Source organism: Pleurodeles waltl, chromosome 7 (genome assembly GCF_031143425.1).
Source record: "Pleurodeles waltl isolate 20211129_DDA chromosome 7, aPleWal1.hap1.20221129, whole genome shotgun sequence".
NCBI classification, from domain to species: Eukaryota; Metazoa; Chordata; class Amphibia; order Caudata; family Salamandridae; genus Pleurodeles; species Pleurodeles waltl.
This window is the reverse complement of record NC_090446.1, coordinates 1,181,189,250-1,181,206,935: the sequence shown is the minus strand read 5'-3', so window position 1 is coordinate 1,181,206,935 and position 17,686 is coordinate 1,181,189,250.

The window sequence follows — 17,686 nt, the reverse complement described above, 5'->3', positions numbered from 1 at the left end:
ATTTCAGGAGTGCACCAGCTGTGCTGTATTTTATTTTAAAAAACTGCACTGCAGTGCACATTCAGGGTGACAAGAGCAAAGGTTAGTTAACACTGTGGAGTAAACATAGGTGATGCCTCCATCTGATGAAATTTACGCCAGCTGCCTTTCAACTTTCTCAAAAAGATTTTCCGCAGTTTAGCTCATCTGACTGAAAGGGAATTGTGCCGGAGGAAACTGGGAGATGCCTGGACCATCACAGGGGTGCAGCAGGTATCTCTTGCCACACCAATGAATTGCTGTATCAAAGCACGTCTGCAGACTCTGGGTCACGGATGGGGTTCACAGGGACTCACTCACGTGCACCTTGGAGAGCATCTGAAGGGTTTATGATTTGTGTGCTGTGGACTACTGACCAGTGGTTAATTTGAGCCGATGGTTTCCAATGCGGGGCACCGCTACTTATTTTTGATGGCCACCACTTATGTTTCTGATTCAAGCAGTTACTGCGAGAAAACAACACATATGGGAAAGATGGAGGAAGAGAAAAACGGAAAAGCATCTCACAGGGAGAAAGCAAAAAGCTGCAAGAGTGAGCTGGAGGGGCAGGGAGTGGCTGTAAATGGATTAAAAAGGCTCAAGATGGCTTCAGTATTATGTTGCCTCAGTACTTTGTGCTCACACTTTTAACTGCAGCAGCCTCGTGTTGCAGAGGACAGCTTTGGGCACCGGCACATTTTAATTTACAAATCAAGCACTGCTGCTGGTGACACATACACAACAGTAGTTCAAAGGGGGCGCTTTGCGGTGGCCGAGCTGGCATCACAGGTTACACATATGTCATTGCTGAGAGCACAGATCACCACAGGGCATGAGTCCAAATGCAAGAGGTGCCCAGAGTGACACACAGAAGTTCCCTTAGCTTCCCTGTCTCTGGCAAAGGCGCTCAGAAGGTGCACAAACAGCACCTGAGACTACATGCCCATGAGCTGGGAACAGCTGCATGCCTGTGCCACTGAGAGGAAGCTGCTGAGAAAGCGCAGCTTTGCAGTCACAGCTCTGTTTTCTTTCTCCCGCTCTTTTAATACGTCGCTATACACTATAGCACTTTCAAGCATATTTAGGAAGTAAAAAAGAGATAGAGTGGGAAAATGATTAATACATGTCGGTTTCCTGAATAGCACTGGTACAACTCTAAGTCAACTTCAAAGTGCTAATAGGAAAAAGAAGTGAGATCGCGCTGCATAGGAAATATAAAGAAAAAGTAGTCCTGAAATCAGAAAACATGAAGCCTTGTATGGTTTCAGTAGTTTATTGGTGCTCTTGAGAAGGGCTAAACACCGGAAAAGACATGCCTTTCACAATGGAAATCAAGCAAAATTTAAAAGGCAAGCCCACGAACCAATGAAACTGATGGGTGAGACAAGGGCGTGGTTAAAAGCCCACAGAGAGATTACAACAGGGGCCAGAGTGTTTGCGCGCTCAATTCTAAAAACAGTTGTATATGGGTGTTGTTTGTTTGCTTGAGAATGCACCAGTACTTCTTTGTACTTTAATTTGATTTTTACATTTCATAGTCGTGGGTGGCCTGGAGTTTAAGAATGGGGCTAGTTATGAATTATTTTGCATTTCATTGATTGTTCATCTTTTGTAAAGGAAAACTGTTGTACAGCTCAGCACCTTTTCTACATGTTTGTAACATTTGAAATAATATTTTACTATGTGGCCCAGATTTCCAAAGGGCCATCTAGTCAGTAGAAGCCAATATGGCAACATCAGGACAGTGCGCGCTCTACGGGCGTCAAAAATGCAAAAATCCAGTCTTTATGCAAGAGTATAATTCATGCATCGTGTTTATATGCAGTATGTTAACCTTTTGCATTGCAGAGTTTAACCTTGAAAAACACTATTAATAATGTTTGCAATAACTGTTCATTTGCAAGGTATTGCTGCAGGATTACTGGGTGTGTTAGGGTGTGGTCCCGTTCTGGGACCTTCTGGAGGCTTTCCCTGCAGCGTGACTGGGTGTGGTTTGTGGGCTGGGCCAGACTCTATATAAGGGAGCCAGCCAAGCTCCACGTGATCACTATTCAGAGGTCCCGTGCAGAGCAGCAGCAACTTCCTGAGGCCTACCTTGATGTTCCATGCCTGCCCTCATTATATTGGTGATCCTTGAGCAGGGTGGTAAGGAGGAGATCGGGCTGGGCCCCGACTCCATTCTCAAAGACTTTCGAGTTTTGGTCCTAGTTGTGAAACTTCCAGTGTGCGTGATCGTTTCATTGCATTTGCATATTCTTGTTCGAATCGGCAGTGTGCACAATTAATTTTTCTCATGTAAACCTTGGCATTCAGATCGGCAACAGTGTGCGCGATCATTTCATGGCATTTACATATTCTTATTGGAATTGGCAACAGTGTGCGCAATTCAACCCTGGCATAAAGCGCTTGGCTCTTAGTTCAACAGTGTGCGCGATCATTTCATGACATTGAAAACCTTGGTGTGCCGTGTTTGGCGAGGTGCACACATTTATCCTGAGCTTTTGGATTTCTTTGAAAAATGCTTAATTCAAAGTGCAACATTCTTTGTGTATATTAAGTTCCTAGTACAGTTCCTGTTGTTTCCAGGGAATGTTCAGATGGCCTTTGACCTCATGTAAAAATGCAATGTTTATTCTGAAACATTATTCAAGAAGGTTCTTGCATTCTAGACAGTATGTGGTATTTTATGAAAAGCTCATATGAAACATTGTATTTTTCCAGGTGCCTAGATTTCTTGAGGTCTAGTTATAGTCATTTCTTAGGTTATTCATGATTACAGTATAAGAACTCTTAGAACCATAGTCTATTGAAAGTCAATATGATTATATCTTGATATTGTGTTGTTTAACCTCTTGCTTCCTACAGGTCTCCTTCCCAGCTGTCCCCTACCTAATCCCCTTTCTCCCCACTTGGACTCTCTCAGGCTCTGTAGTATTTCTATCGGAGCTTTGGAGCTGTCTAGTGGAGGACATGTTGGGAACGTGCGCAGACCCTGAGGATCTGGTCTCCCTGACACAATACTAGTAGTCATCAGTGTATGAAATCCAAGTTTTAGTGGCATATGTTTTTAAAACTTCATTCGGGCAGGGATTGCATTGTATTAAATTGAAAATGTTGGCTATTGTTTGCATTTCATGTTTGTTTCCAAAAAGTAAATGTATCCTTTGTGGGGAAATATTTGATGTCATAGTAATGTGTGTGTAGTTGTGAAATTTTTATAGCTCAGTAAAGTTTTGTGTTTTGCATGGAATTAATGTCAGTATTTCCACAGTGTTAACGCCATACCTTCTTATGGCCTGTCGCCATTTTGTGTAGTCTATGTGCATAAGCTTGCATCTGTTCTTTGTTCTCCATGCCTCCTTGTTTGTAGTTGTTTGACCATGTGGCTGGCACTATTTTATGCATCCAGACTGTGTGTCTTTGCCATAGACTTGCATGTGTTTTTTGTTCCTCATGACTCCTTTCTCCTTGTTGTTTGTCCATGCAGCTGGTGGCCATTTTATGCATCTAACCAGTGTCCCTTTGCCTTAGGCTTATATCTATTCTTTATTTGGCATGCCTCCTTGCTCCTTGTTGTTGTTTGACCGTGTGGATAGCAGCCATTTTGTGCATGCAGCCACGGTGCTTTTGCCATAGGCTTGCACACAAACATCGGCAATTATTGGTCATGTGTTTATTTTGTTTACATTTTAATTTTTTCATTTTAATTTTCTATTTTTTAATTTATTTAAATGTTTTTTTTTTTTTATTGTAAATCTTTATTATATTTGTAATTTTAATTTTTTATTTTGTTTTCTATTTTAATTGTAATGTTTTTTTTTTTTAATTATTTTTTTTTCTAATTTCTTGTATCTTTGTATTTTAACTTATATTTTAGTTTTGAATTTTTTCTCAATTTTTTTTTATTTCATTTTATTTAATTCTGCATTTTACTTGATCCATCCATCCATCCATTATGTTTTTATTTTAAACCATTTTTATAGAAAAAGTGAACAAGAGCAGAGCAGATAGTGTAGGTCCATTACGTGTTACATAGAAAAAGCTTATAGGACCCCATGTATAAGGATATAAATACATGGTTTAGGTGGGTGCAACAGAGTATTAGGATCAATAGCTACATCTTTACCATGTGTTGCAGCAGAATGAAAGGACATATTAAGGAGGGAATGTGCTAAGTTTGAGGTCTCTGCAAGGGTGGTTATTGAGATCCCTGCATGTGCTCATAGTGAGTGAACTAAGGAGAGAAGAAAGGGAAGGAGGGGGAGAGAGGACAAAGGGAGAAAGGAAAAGGAGAAATTAGAGGAGAATCGATCAGTGAGAGGTACAGTGAGGGCAGATATACTAAGCATATGTTAAAGTATATTGATAGTGTATTCCTTATAATTTGGACGTCGTGATTTGTTTAAGCAGGAGGGGTGTTGGGTTTACTGAGGGATTTATTTTTTGTAAGTGTAAGTTGAGTTTATTCCATAGGCATCGCATGTATGATGTGTTGTGCAGTTTCTTGTACATGACGTTGTCTGAACTTCTGGTGGTAGGTAGGGTATTTCACCAAATGTTAAAAGGGATGACTGCAGTTAATTTCCATTCTGAGAGGACTGTTTTGGAGCCCAGGGCAAGATGGGTGTCCGGCAAAGCCCAGGCATAAGATTAGGAGGGATGGCGTGATCTGAATCTTAAAAATGTCATAGATAGTTTGGTGGATTTTGGACAAGAGTGGGGCAACCACTTTGCATGTGAGAAAAGTATGTTAAAGTATCCCGGGAATTCCCTACAACACCAGCAAGTGTTTGATTGTAGTATCCTTAGTTTGTGCAATCTGGAGTGGGTCCAGTGTGTTTTGTGTTTCATCCAGAATCTAGACTGCGCAATTGCAGTCGTGATTTTAGCTATAAAGGGTGAAGTCCAGATTCTATTCCAATTAGTATCAGTGAAGTGTGATGTAAGGTCCTCTGGTTTAAATGGGGACCGTTTCTTTATCAGGTTGTGAAGGAGATGTGTCCTAGGAGGATTGAGTAATTTATAAATGCGTGATGCGGTGTGATTAAGCTTTTTAAAATTCCCTAGGAGGCCAGGTAGATCCGGGCTGCGCTGTTTCAGCAGTGAACTAGTTTAAAAAGTTGTTAAATTCAGTTTGGGGGAGGTCATGTTGAGAGCTTTGTTTGGCGAAGAAGGAGGGGTTAGGAGTCATTTATAAATGTGTGATGTGGTGTGACCAAGCTTTTTAAAGTTCTCTAGGAGGCCAGGTAGGTCCGGGCTGCGCTGTTTCAGCAGTGGTCTAGTTTAAAAAGTTGTTAAATTCAGTTTGGGGGAGGTCATGTTGAGAGCTTTGTTTGGCGAAGGAGGAGTAGTTAGGCGATGTGCCAAGGTCACCTACGGAGTTTATACCTCTTTCAGACCACTGCTCCCAGAGCAGGGTTTTCCTGTCTAACTTAATTTCATGGTTGAATCATAGGGAGGATAAATTGGAGTAATTGAAGTGTTTTTTCAGAGTTTTGATTCCAGGAGGGTGGAGTTTGCATCAGCTATTATGGGCTGGGGGAGTTTCTGAAAGGCCTCTAATGGTAAGTATGGTATTCAGGGGTAGTGGAGATAGTAGGTGGGACTCTATTGTGAGCCATAGTGAAGAAAAAACATATGTCCTTCTGAACCTCCAACTGCATTGAGCTGCTAGGAAGGCATGTTGGTATCTGTCAAAGTCAGGCATGTTCAGACCTCAACTGTTCTTCTTCAGTTTGAGGGTAGGTTTGGCAATCCTGACTCTTTTCCCTTTCTAAAGGAGTTCAGAGATAAGTTTGTCCATGTTTTTAAAGAAAGAAGTAGATCATTTTGTGGGGTGCAGACAAGATAGGACGTCGATTAGTGGTGCCACCCTCTTTTTTGCGGTATCTGATCTGCCCCACCAAGCTATATTTTTTGGGGACCACAAGCTTAGGAGGTCTTAAATTTTTGCTAATGTCTTGTTTTCATTGATTGTTAGGGAGGTTTGAAAGTTCTTTCTGAACCAAATGCCGAGGTATTTGAATGCATTGAGTTGCCATTTTAAGCCAGAGTTGCCTAAGATTGAGGCTGTACAAAGGATGTTCATGGGGAAGATCTCCATTTTAGAGCGGTTAAGTATGTAACCAGAGATCCGGGAGTATCTCACTGTCGGAAAGTGGATTATTGGGAAGGGCAGATAAGTACCAACACTTAGCAATAGGCCACTAACCTCCACTTGAGTCCAGTTAGGTCTCAATTTATTAAACCCAGCTCAACTCTTGGGAGCTTGCCAACGAGCGACAAGGCTTAACTTAGGAGACAAATGTGTAAAGCATTTAAAAATCACAAAACAGTAAATGAGTAAAACACACATCACAAAAAAAATCCAGCACCAATTAATAAAAACAGATTATATTTGTATCCTACAAATGACACCAAAACAAATAAAATCAGATAAGGGGAACCACAGATAAGAATAAAAAATAAAATAATGCTTTCTAACCCATAGAAGCAACTAGCGCTCAAAGGGTTAAAAAAGGTCACACTGAAAAGGACATAGGTGGTCATTACAACCCTGGCGGACGGTGTTAAAGCGGCGGTAAGACCGCCAACAGGCCGGCGGTAAAAAAAATTTAATTATCACTGTGGCGGAAACCGACAACAAAGACAGCCACTTTAACACTCAGACCACCACGGCGGTACAGACAAACAGCGCGGCGGTCACCGCCAACAGACAGGCAGAGGACAATGTACCGCCCACAGTATCACAACCTACCAATCCGCCACCTTTTCCGGGGCAGATTCACCGCGGATAAAAACACGGCGGAAACAGGAATTTCGAAGGGAAAACGCTCACCTCTACACACTCCACGAGGATGGAGGGCACCATGGAGCCGGAACTCCATATTCTCCATGCGATAGTCTTCCTGCTCCTATACAAGGATCATCAACGCCGGCGGCGAAGACCACGGTGAGTACTGCACCTACGACATAGGGGAGGGGGGAGGCAAAAACACAGGGACACACACAACCAACATCCCAACCCCCACCCCGACCCTCACCCACTACAACACACACACCAATGCATATCTATACATTACAGTAACACCCCCAACCCCCCGGAAGAATGCAAAGACAAAAGGAAATGAGTTGAACCATTGTAATATATCAAATTACAGTAAGCAAATATATACATATATATACACACAACAAACAAAATATACACCACGATTAGTAGTGCAGGTATTGCACCATACATAGTCCGTGGACCACTAGGCTCAAAATGCATGGGCCAGGCCCACACAAGATACCCGATCAAAACGGAGAGAACAATGCAGGGGCATCAGATCGAAATACAACAGGCACCTCAGGGGGAAGGGAAGGGGGGGCACCTCAGCCGGATGAGTGCACGATGCCAGATCCATGAGGGGGCTCCATGCCCATTGATGTATCCTGGGGAGTGCAAAGCCACAGTCTCTCAAGTCTCTACAGTGGGTGGGTTGCCCACTGTACCATCCTGGTGAGTGCAGAGCCACAGTCTCTCAAGTCTCTACAGTGGGTGGGTTGCCCACTGTACCATCCTGGGGAGTGCAGAGCCACAGTCTCTCAAGCCTCTACAGTTGGTGAGTTGTCCACTGTACCATCCTGGTGAGGGCAGAGCCACAGTCTCTCAAGTCTCTACAGTGGGTGGGTTGCCCACTGTACCATCCTGGTGAGTGCAAAGCCACAGTCTCTCAAGTCTCTACAGTGGGTGGGTTGCCCACTGTACCATCCTGGGGAGTGCAAAGCCACAGTCTCTCAAGTGGATAACAGTCTCCACTGGTTCTGGAGGGGGCTTTGTGCTCAGAGTGCTTCATCCTGCCAAGGACTGAGCTAGTGGATGCCTTTCTCCACTGGTTCTGGAGGGGGCTTTGTGCTCAGAGTGCTTCATCCTGTGCAGGACAGACGGAGTGGATGCAAGTCTCCACTGGTTCTGGAGGGGGACTGGTGCCCGGAGTGCTTCATCCTGCGCAGGACAGACGGAGTGGATGCTGTTTTCCACTGGTTCTGGAGGGGGACTGGTGCCCAGAGTGCAGCACACACCCTGTGACGGTCCCAGTTGCGTCACTGCCCCTGCCGCAAATGGGCTAGCGGTGCATTCCATGCCGGTCTTTGCCCTGTTCAGCGGTACCTGGCCTGTTCAGCGGTGCTTGAGTTGCCAGTGTCAGACCTGTTCAGCAGTGCATTCCATGGCGGTCTTTGCCCTGCTCAGCGGTCCCTGGCCTGTTCAGAGGTGCTTGAGTTGCCAGTGTCAGACCTGTTCAGCGGTGCATTCCATGGCGGTCTGTGCCCTGTTCAGCGGTCCTAGGCCTGTTCAGCGGTCCTTGCCAGGGCGGTCCTTCATTGCCCAGCAGGGCTGTGGCTGGCGGTCCTTCATGGGTCAGCTGGGCTGTGGCTTGCGGGGCCCTCCTCGCCAGCTGGGCTGTGGCTGGCAGTGGCCTCCTGGCCAGTAACGATGGGGCTGGCCTCCTGGGCAGTGACTCTGGTGGTGGCCTCCTTTCCAGTGACGATGGGGCTGGCCTCCTGGACAGTGACTCTAGCGGTGGCCTCCTGGCCAGTGACGATGGGGCTGGCGGTGGCCTCCTGGGCAGCAGGGATGATGGCGGTCTTCTCTGCCGTGCTGTTCCTCACAGACTTTTGAGATTTCTTCTGGCCCTTCCCCACCTCGGGAGGAGTCAAAGCTGAGTCGACACTCCCCCCGGGACCCTTGTGAGCGGCTTTGCTGGCTGGAGTCTTCCCCCTCTCCCGCCGGGCACTGTCCAACTTCTGGTGCTTCACGGGGGGGACTGGCTATGCTCTGGCTCCGTGCCATACTGGCTGGCCTGGTGGCCGTTGCACTCCACATACCTGTAACAACAGGCACCACTGGTCCCGGAGATTTTTTGGCTGAGGTGCTAGTACGGGACCTATGAGTTGGAGGGGGGTGGTGGGAAATAGGTTAAGGGGGACAGGAAAAGTTGTTTGGACACACTGGGACGGGTAGCTGGAGGGGGTTTGGGAGTGGAGGAAGAGGTGGTGGTTGTAGGAGGTGTAACTATTGTGGATTTGGGTGCAGGTGCATGGGCTGGAGGCTGTCGTGAGGTGGATGGCTGTTGGGTGGGTGTGTGCCTGCGTTTGTGTATCTTGGGAGGGGGCATCACAGACACACTGGGAGAGGACACAAGGAACGTGGAAATGGTAGTGGGGATGGTGAGTGCACGTGAGCGGGGTGTGGTGGTGAGTGTGCTGGTGCGGGACGTAGTGGCTGTAGTGGTAGTGCATGCAGGTGTGAGTGTAGACGAGTCTGGGAGGGAGGAGGGAGACGAGGAGGTGGGGGACACAGTGGAGGCAATGGATGTTGGTGTGTCTGTATGTGTGTGATGCTTGCGTGAGTGCCTGTGGGATGTGTGGTGCTTATGTTTGCCTGAGCTTACCTTGTGTGGTGAGGTGTGTGCAGGCTGGTCTGATGGTGTGCTTGGGATAGGCAGAGGTTCAGGGGATTGGGTCTGGGTGGAGGAAGTTGGAGGGGGGAGGCTAGACACAGGGACAATAGCTGCCATCAGTGCTGAGGCCAGAGTTTGCAGGGTTCGATGAAGGGCAGCCTGACCAGAATGAATGCCCTCCAGGAATGAATTTGTGTGTTGCAATTCCCTTGCTACACCCTGGACGGCATTCAAAATGGTAGACTGCCCAACAGTGAGGGACCTGAGGAGGTCAATGGCCTCCTCACTGAGGGCAGCAGAGGTGACAGTGGCAGAGGCTGAGGTGCCTGGGGCGAAGGTGATGCCCACCCTCCGGGGTGAGCGAGCACGGGGCGAGGCTGATGGGCTGCTCGGAGGGCGGTGCTGGTAGGGGGGGTGGCGGCTGTACCTGTAAAAGTGGGGGGCACAGATTTTGCCGCCACCACAAGGGAGCTCCCATCGGAGGATGAGTCTGTGTCACTGGTTGCAGATCCTGTGACCGCCGTGGTGCTCCCCTCGCCCTCCGTCCCACTGGTGTATTCTGAGTCCGTGGTGTGGCCCTCATGGCCATGTGGGATGCAGCTCCCTCGTGCTCCAGTGCCACTGGACCTCCGCCTGATGATGCTGATGCACACAAGAACAGGGAGACCACAAAAAGTGTGGGGGGGGACAGAAGAAAGACAGGTTAAGTGCATGGCTTACCGCTACCGTTGGCGGACAATACAGACACAGCAGCCCCCTGCACTACGTCGCGCTGTTGGGCTCTACAGATGCAATTCCTGGGAAATGGCCTACAAGGCTATGGACGACATCTGCACACATAGATGACACAGGGGCATGAATACCTGTACTTGGCACTCTACAGAGGTGGGGTGGGGTGCCACATGCCCTGCATTATGGAGGGGCCTAGCCCACGGAACTCGCCCTGGCCTAGGGAAACCCACAGCCCTCCTCCCCCACCCAGACACCTTCACTGCGCGCAAAGTCCGCTGAATGATGTTGTACTCACCCCCTTGTGTCTGCTGTGATGCCCTCAAGCGCCCATCCAACTCAGGGTAGGCCACCGCCAGGATCTGGAACATCAGGGGGGTCATATTTCGACGGGTACCCCTCCCACATTGGGAAGCCATCCCCAGCTGAGCCTCCACCGTCTTCTTGCTCCAGCGGCGAATGTCCTCCTATCTTTTCCGGCAGTGGGTGCTCTGTCTGTGGTGGACCCCCAGGGGCCCGACGTCCTTGGCGACGGCACGCCAAATATCCTTCTTCTGGTGGGCGCTGACCTACATGACATGTACAGGGGAAGAAGAGTAGTCTTTAACAACTGCACCGTCTAAGTGAGTGGCCCACATCCCTACCCTTGCCATCTGGCACATGCATTCACAGTCCTTCATGCTCGCAGAACTGTGCCCTCTTCATTCTTACACCCAACCCCCTCCACACAGATATAGCCCATACAACGTGCTCCCTTTGTACTTACCTGTTGGTCTGGAGGACATTAGAGCAGCGTGTACTGGGGGAGGACCCCGTCCACGAGCTTCTCCAACTCTGCAGTGAAGGCAGGGGCCCTTTCCCCAGACGCACGAGCAATTGTCTCTTCCAGACCAAGGTCACAGCAGCAATTGCAGTGTAGGTCCTCTCCTGTCGAAGATCAGGTAGCTAGAAAATGGCGGTCACATCTGTGGCGGTCACGTCCGCGGCGGTGTGTACCATCACCGCCGGCGTACATCGTCATTGGCTCCTGGGACCCATAGGGTCCAATGTTAACCAATGCAGCATTGCGCCGCGGTCTTCGACCGCCTACCGCAACGGTGTACAACGCCAGCGCAGTTACCTCACATCCCAGTGTCCCAGTTTAGAGGTCAGGTAGCCGCCATTTCAGGGGCCCACATGGCCTAATTACCAACTGGTTCACACATACCTAGGCCTAGTCTCACAACACAAATACAGGCCAGATTTTGTGTATGAATGGTGTTCTGTGTAGACTGTGGGTACATACCTCTGAGTTGTTTGACTCTGTGGTCGCTGTTGTCCTTCCTAGGCACCGTCCGCTGGGACATGTGAGGCGATGGCGGAATCCTCCGGTGTACCGACCACTGGTGGACCTGTCGACAATGGAGGAAAGAAGTTTGATCATCACCTACATGTTTGACCGTGCCACAATCCAGGAACTGTGTGCCCAGTTGGAGCCTGACCTGATGTCAGCAATCCGCCATCCCACTGGAATCCCCCCTCAAGTGCGGGTGCTATCAGTGCTCCATTTCCTGGCAAGTGGGTCATTTCAAACAACAGTGGCCATGGCATTAGGGATGTCCCAGCCTATGTTTTCCAACGTGTTGTCCAGAGTGTTGTCTGCCCTTCTGAAACACATGCAGAGCTACATCGTTTTCCCTCCGGTGGAGGACTTGCCTACAGTTAAAGGTGACTTCTATGCCCTTGGACATATCCCCAACATCATAGGTGCCATTGATGGGACCCATGTAGGTCTGGTCCCCCCCCACAGTAGTTAACAGGTGTACAGGAACCTGAAGAGTTATCATTCCATGAATGTACAGATGGTGTGTTTGGCAGACCAGTACAGCTCCCAGGTAAATGCTATGTTCCCTGGCTCTGTGCATGACGCCTACGTCCTGCAGAATAGCAGCATTGCTTATGTGATGGGTCAACTCCAGAGGCACCGGGTGTGGCTATTAGGGGACTCTGGTTACCCCAACCTGTCATGGCTACTGACCCCAGTGAGGAATGCCAGGACCAGGGCAGAGGAACGCTACAATGAGGCCCATGGGCGGACTAGGAGGGTGATCGAACGCACCTTCGGCCTCCTGAAGGCCAGGTTCAGGTGCCTCCATATGACAGGTGGTTCTCTATTCTACTCACCAAGGAAGGTGTGCCAGATCATCTTGGCCTGGTGTATGCTTCACAACTTGGCTTTGCAACGACAGGTGCCTTTTCTGCAGGAGGATGGTCCAGATGGCGGTGTTGTGGCAGCTGTGGAGCCTGTGGACAGTGATGAGGAGGAAGCAGAGGATGAAGACATTGACAACAGGGACTCAGTTATCCAGCAATATTTCCAGTGACACACAGGTGAGGAAACATTCCTGCCTACTACAAGTACTTTCACACTTCTACCTCCATCTTGTCTGTCGATTTCACCCAGTATATGGTCACTGAGTTGTACATTTCACTTACGGTTTCACAGGTGTGGTTTCCAACGTGTGTCATCTGCTTAGATTCCTCATGGACTTGAGATGTGTGACATAGGTATGTTGACATTACATTTGAAACAACATTTTGTCACTGTCATTGCTAATACACATTTTCGAAATCACAGACTGCCTCCAGATTGTTTTGTGCTTCAAGGGTGTTTATTGAAGTGCTCAATATTGGAGGGGGGTTGTAAAATGGTGAGGGGTGATGGTGGAGGAATGTCCATGCAGAGTCCAGTCTATTAGTCTCACAGGTCCATTGCCCATATGGGTATAGGAAGTGGAGCTGAGGCAGTTCCAATATGGACAGGGTTACAAAGTGGGACAGTGGTTTGACAATCAGGGTGGTCTCATTTCCTGGCTGGGGTCTTGGCATTGTGCTCTGTCTTGTTCCTGGATCTCAGGGACCACTTGCAGGGTGGTTTTCCGTCAGCAGGGGGTGGGGTGCTGGTGTGGTGGTCCTGTGGCGGTGCCTCCTGTCCACTAGCGCCGGCGGAGGTGGAGGGCAGTTCATCGTCCATGTTAGTGTCAGGGGCCCCTTGGAGTGCCACAGTGTCCCTCCTGGTGTTAAGTATTTCCTTCAGCACCCCTACGATGGTGCCCAGGGCGGAGCTGATGGTTCTGAGTTCCTCCCTGAACCCCAAATACTGTTCCTCCTGCATGCGCTGGGTCTCCTGAAACTTGGCCAGGACCGTTGTCATCGTCTCCTGGGAGTGGTGGTATGCTCCCATGATGGAGGAGAGGGCCTCGTGGAGAGTGGGTTCCCTTGGCCTGTCCACCCCCTGTCGCACGGCAGCCCTCCCAGTTTCCCTGTGTTCCTGGGCCTCCGTCCCCTGGACCGTTTGCCCACTGCCACTGCCCCCAGGTCCCTGTTGTTGTTGGGGTGGTGGGTTATCCTGGGTTCCCTGTTGTGGTGGACACACAGCTGATTGACGTGTCCTGGGGACGGAAGTATGGGCCCACTGGGTGGGTGCTGTGCTGGTGTTACCAGAGGGTGGAAGGCAGCCCTCCCCCTTCCTGCTTCTCCATCTGCTGTGGGACGTTTTCCTTCCACAGGCACATTCCTTTGTGCTGTTCAGCCCAGACTACTTTACACCTCATCAAGGCAGTCTGGCCAGGCTGCCAGAGGCTGGCCAATCAGAGCAGAGCACTACAGGGCTGAAGTTGGCAACTTTTTAGGTAGAGTTTAAAACTCTTTACCTGAACAAGTTATATTAAATCCAACAATTGTAAGTTGTGGGATTTATTATAACAAATTATTTGATACCAAACTTGAGGTCTCTGACACTAAAGGGGATTTTATAAATTAAAACAAAGGGCCAGATGTAGCAAAAAAACAAATAGCAAGTTGCAATTTGCGAGTCCTTCCGACTCGCAAATTGCAACTCGCTATTTGGTATGCAGAACGGTGTCTCAGACACCGTCTGCGAGTCGGTATGGGGTCGCAAAGACCCACCTCATTAATATTAATGAGGTGGGTCGCAAATTGCGGCCCCATAGCGACTATGGGCACTCGCAAACATGGAGGCCTGCTGTAGTCAGCAGACCTCCATGTTCGTGACTGCTTTTAAATAAAGCAGTTTTTTTTTTTTAAGTATAGCCCGTTTTCCTTAAAGGAAAACGAGCTGCACTTAAAAAAAAATCCGAAACCTTTAGTTTCGGTATTTTTTCATGGCAGGTAGTGGTCCATTGGACCACTACCTGCCCTGAAAAAATAATTTGTGGTCCATTCACAAAGGTGAAGGGGTCCCATGGGGACCCCTTCCAATTTGCGAGTGGGTTACCATCCACTTCAAGTGGATGGTAACTGCGACACCAATTGCGACTGCATATGCGGTCGCAAATGGTATTGCATACCACTGCGAATCGCAAATAGGAAGGGAACACCCCTTCCTATTTGCGATTCGGAAATGCATTTTGCATTGGAAACTCACATTTGCGACTCGCAAACGGCATTTTTTGCCGTTTGCGAGACGCAAAGAGTTTCCTACATCTGGCCCAAAGTCTCTCCATTCTAGCTCTATGGAGGCTATTCACTACAATGAGGGAAAACACATTTGGCTGTTTTACCTCACCAGGGCTTATAAAACTATTTTATAAGGTCTCTTCTTATAGTTACATGACACCCAGCCCAAGAGGCACATAGGACACACCTTAGGGGTGTCGTATATGTTAAAATAAGGTAGTTTAAGACTTTGGAAGTACTTTTAATTCTAAAGTCAAATTTGCATGTAACTTCAATTTAAAAGCAGCCAGCAAGGCAGACCTGCCTTCAAACTGACACTGGACACCTCAGCAGTGCACCTATGGATGCACAACCTATGCTGGGGTCCCTAAACCTACACGCCCTACCATATACTAAGGACTTATAGTTAGGCTGACATAGCCAATTATTATTAGCCTTATGTGCATACTGATTATACACAGAGCACAGGCCCTCGGACTGGTTAGCAGTACCCAGAGCACGATCAGAGTCTGGAAAACACCAGCAAAAAGTGAAAATGGGGCAAAAAGTCAGGGGGCCTCTACAGTCAGCCCTATTTTCGCACACTAGCTCTGACTGAAGCTTCATATAAGCTCTCCCTATTGTACCCTCTCTGTTTGAAGCATACTAGCATTTCCCTCTCAGTCTTATCAAGTTCAGTCACTGTGCTGCAAAGTTGTTTGCTTTGTCGCTAAATGGTATGTTTCTAATGAGTGGGCCTCGTTGGAAACTCTGAGAATGTAGGGTGATTATTACCTACTGTAGGCTTTCCATACACTGTGTTGTGGTTACCTGATTGTCCACACTTTTTACACAAACATCTGCAAACTATATTTCCTTTTCACTTTTTTTATGAGTAAAGCCCAAATGTGACAGACTTCCAGAGAGACAAGAGTAGAGACTACGCAGTGTGCAGGTGCCTATGCTAGGGGCCTGAAGCAGCACCAAAAGCAGTGTGTTTGTCACATTGGAGACTGAGGAGAGTCCGAGGGGTTTGGGTACTGACTCCATAGGGACGTGAGGAACAGACAGCCAAGATGTTGAGGATCTGAGGATGGGAAGTTGACTGAGCCCAGGCACCATGAGCTTGCCCTTCCCTCTGTCCCGGTCCCCAAAGTGCTTTGTGAGCCTGGCACCCGCTCGTACCATGCACTAGGTAATGCTGGGGCAGCACCGTTGGAAAAGCAGGTAACTCACTGCTGCATGCCCACTTTAATCACCATTCACTGGTTTATTTTTCTCTCTAAGAGCCATGTGGTGCTGCTTGTCTGCCATGTAAGCCAGACAGAGTCGCAGACAGCACTAGATCTGACCTGGTACACTGCCTGGTCAAACAGTGCTTAGTTTTCTGTGATGTGTAACCTCACTTGCTCCCTGAAGTCAGACACATAAAGGGCATATATAGCTGAGTGTGCGCAATGCGAGGAGAAAAGGGAAGTTCAGAGTGGGAATGAGTGAACTTGCACATGTCTCTGCACCTACTACATGTCATCCCCTGCCCAACAGTGCACAAACTGCATAGCTACATTTCCCTTTTGTGAAAATGACCTTAACCTTGCCATACCATGGGTCCTATCTAAGCCACACCTTTTTCATGTTCACTTGTTCACCTGCATTCTCTTTTGTGAGCGTGGCCTTGCCAACCCAGTTTTGTTGACACCTGGACACGCAGATTGCACAGATTTGTGAATGGGTTGCTGGATGTTTTTCAGCAGGTTTTCTGAATATGTTTGAAGCAATTTGTTCTGTCTGACACACTCTGAACAACTGGGTGGAACTCCATTGAATCACACAGAGTTTTTATCTAACTCCACGGAATGAAACTCCATGTGTTCCACCCACCTCTCGTCAAAACATCATCAGTACAAAAAGAGAGTCCCAAACTCAAAATTTGCAATTCTGCCATAGATAACATTTCTTTAGTAGGATACACTATAGTTTCTATTTCCATCATTTCTTCCTGTTGCTCCTACTGTTTCCCCAGTTCTGTCCTCCACAATTTTGTTTGACCTTGTCCTCCTCTCCTCTGCCATCTTCTTCTTTTCCTCTTCTCCCTGTTTGCCTGGCCCTGTGGTTGGTTCTTTGGTCCAGTCTTAAAAACAAAACTCATCTGCAGTCAATGTGCAGCACCATCATAGGCTAAATTCTCTGTTGCTGGGAGGGGGGGGCCTACACCTGTTCTCCACCTGCCTTTTCATGGCAGTGTTACCGCCATGAAAAGGCTGGTGGAGAACAAGACTGTAATCCCCAGGACAGCGCTACCCTGGCAGGTTAGGATCTCTGCCACGTGCAGACTGCCAGGACCCAAGATCCTGGTGGAGCTGCCGGTTCCCTGTCGGTCCGACCGCCAGGGTTTTAAAGTGAGGGTCGGACCGCTGCATTGGCTGCAGCATAGACTGCCACTGCGAGTGTGCCTTAGATAATTTTTCCTGCAACACTATGTTCTCACAAAGTTGTTCTGGAATTACAATAGTAAAAACTCGATTGTTTGTCCAAAGACTAGGGAGAGTGCACACTGTTTCAATGGAGTATCTACTTTGACAAACTAAAAATCAAATAAAAAGAAAATAATGCCCTTGTTCATTTAGGAAGTTGAGGGTCAAAATGAGAGTGTAATAAGCATAGTCTTTAAACATTAATATTATCGTGTTTATATTGTGTCACTAGGCAAGACATAAGTGAGATGCTGTGTACAGTTTTAGGTGTCAACTACAGACAGTATTAGCAGTGTGTGGCCAGGCCTGTTGTTTCCAATGCACATAGAATGGGCATTACGTCAATATCTTGCTCATGATTGTATGGTTTATTAGTGAGTCTCACTTCCCTGCTCCTAAATCCATGGCTTTCATTTCTATTAATGTGTATGTCCCGTCCATGACCATTTCGGCTACATAGTGTTCTGACTGTTCCAACTGGTGGACCTCAAGCTTTCCACTACTGATATTCCTCAGACAGGGAATTACATTTCGCATGTGTTGTCTTCTTCTCTCCCCCTTGTGTTGTTACCCGTTGCACTTTCT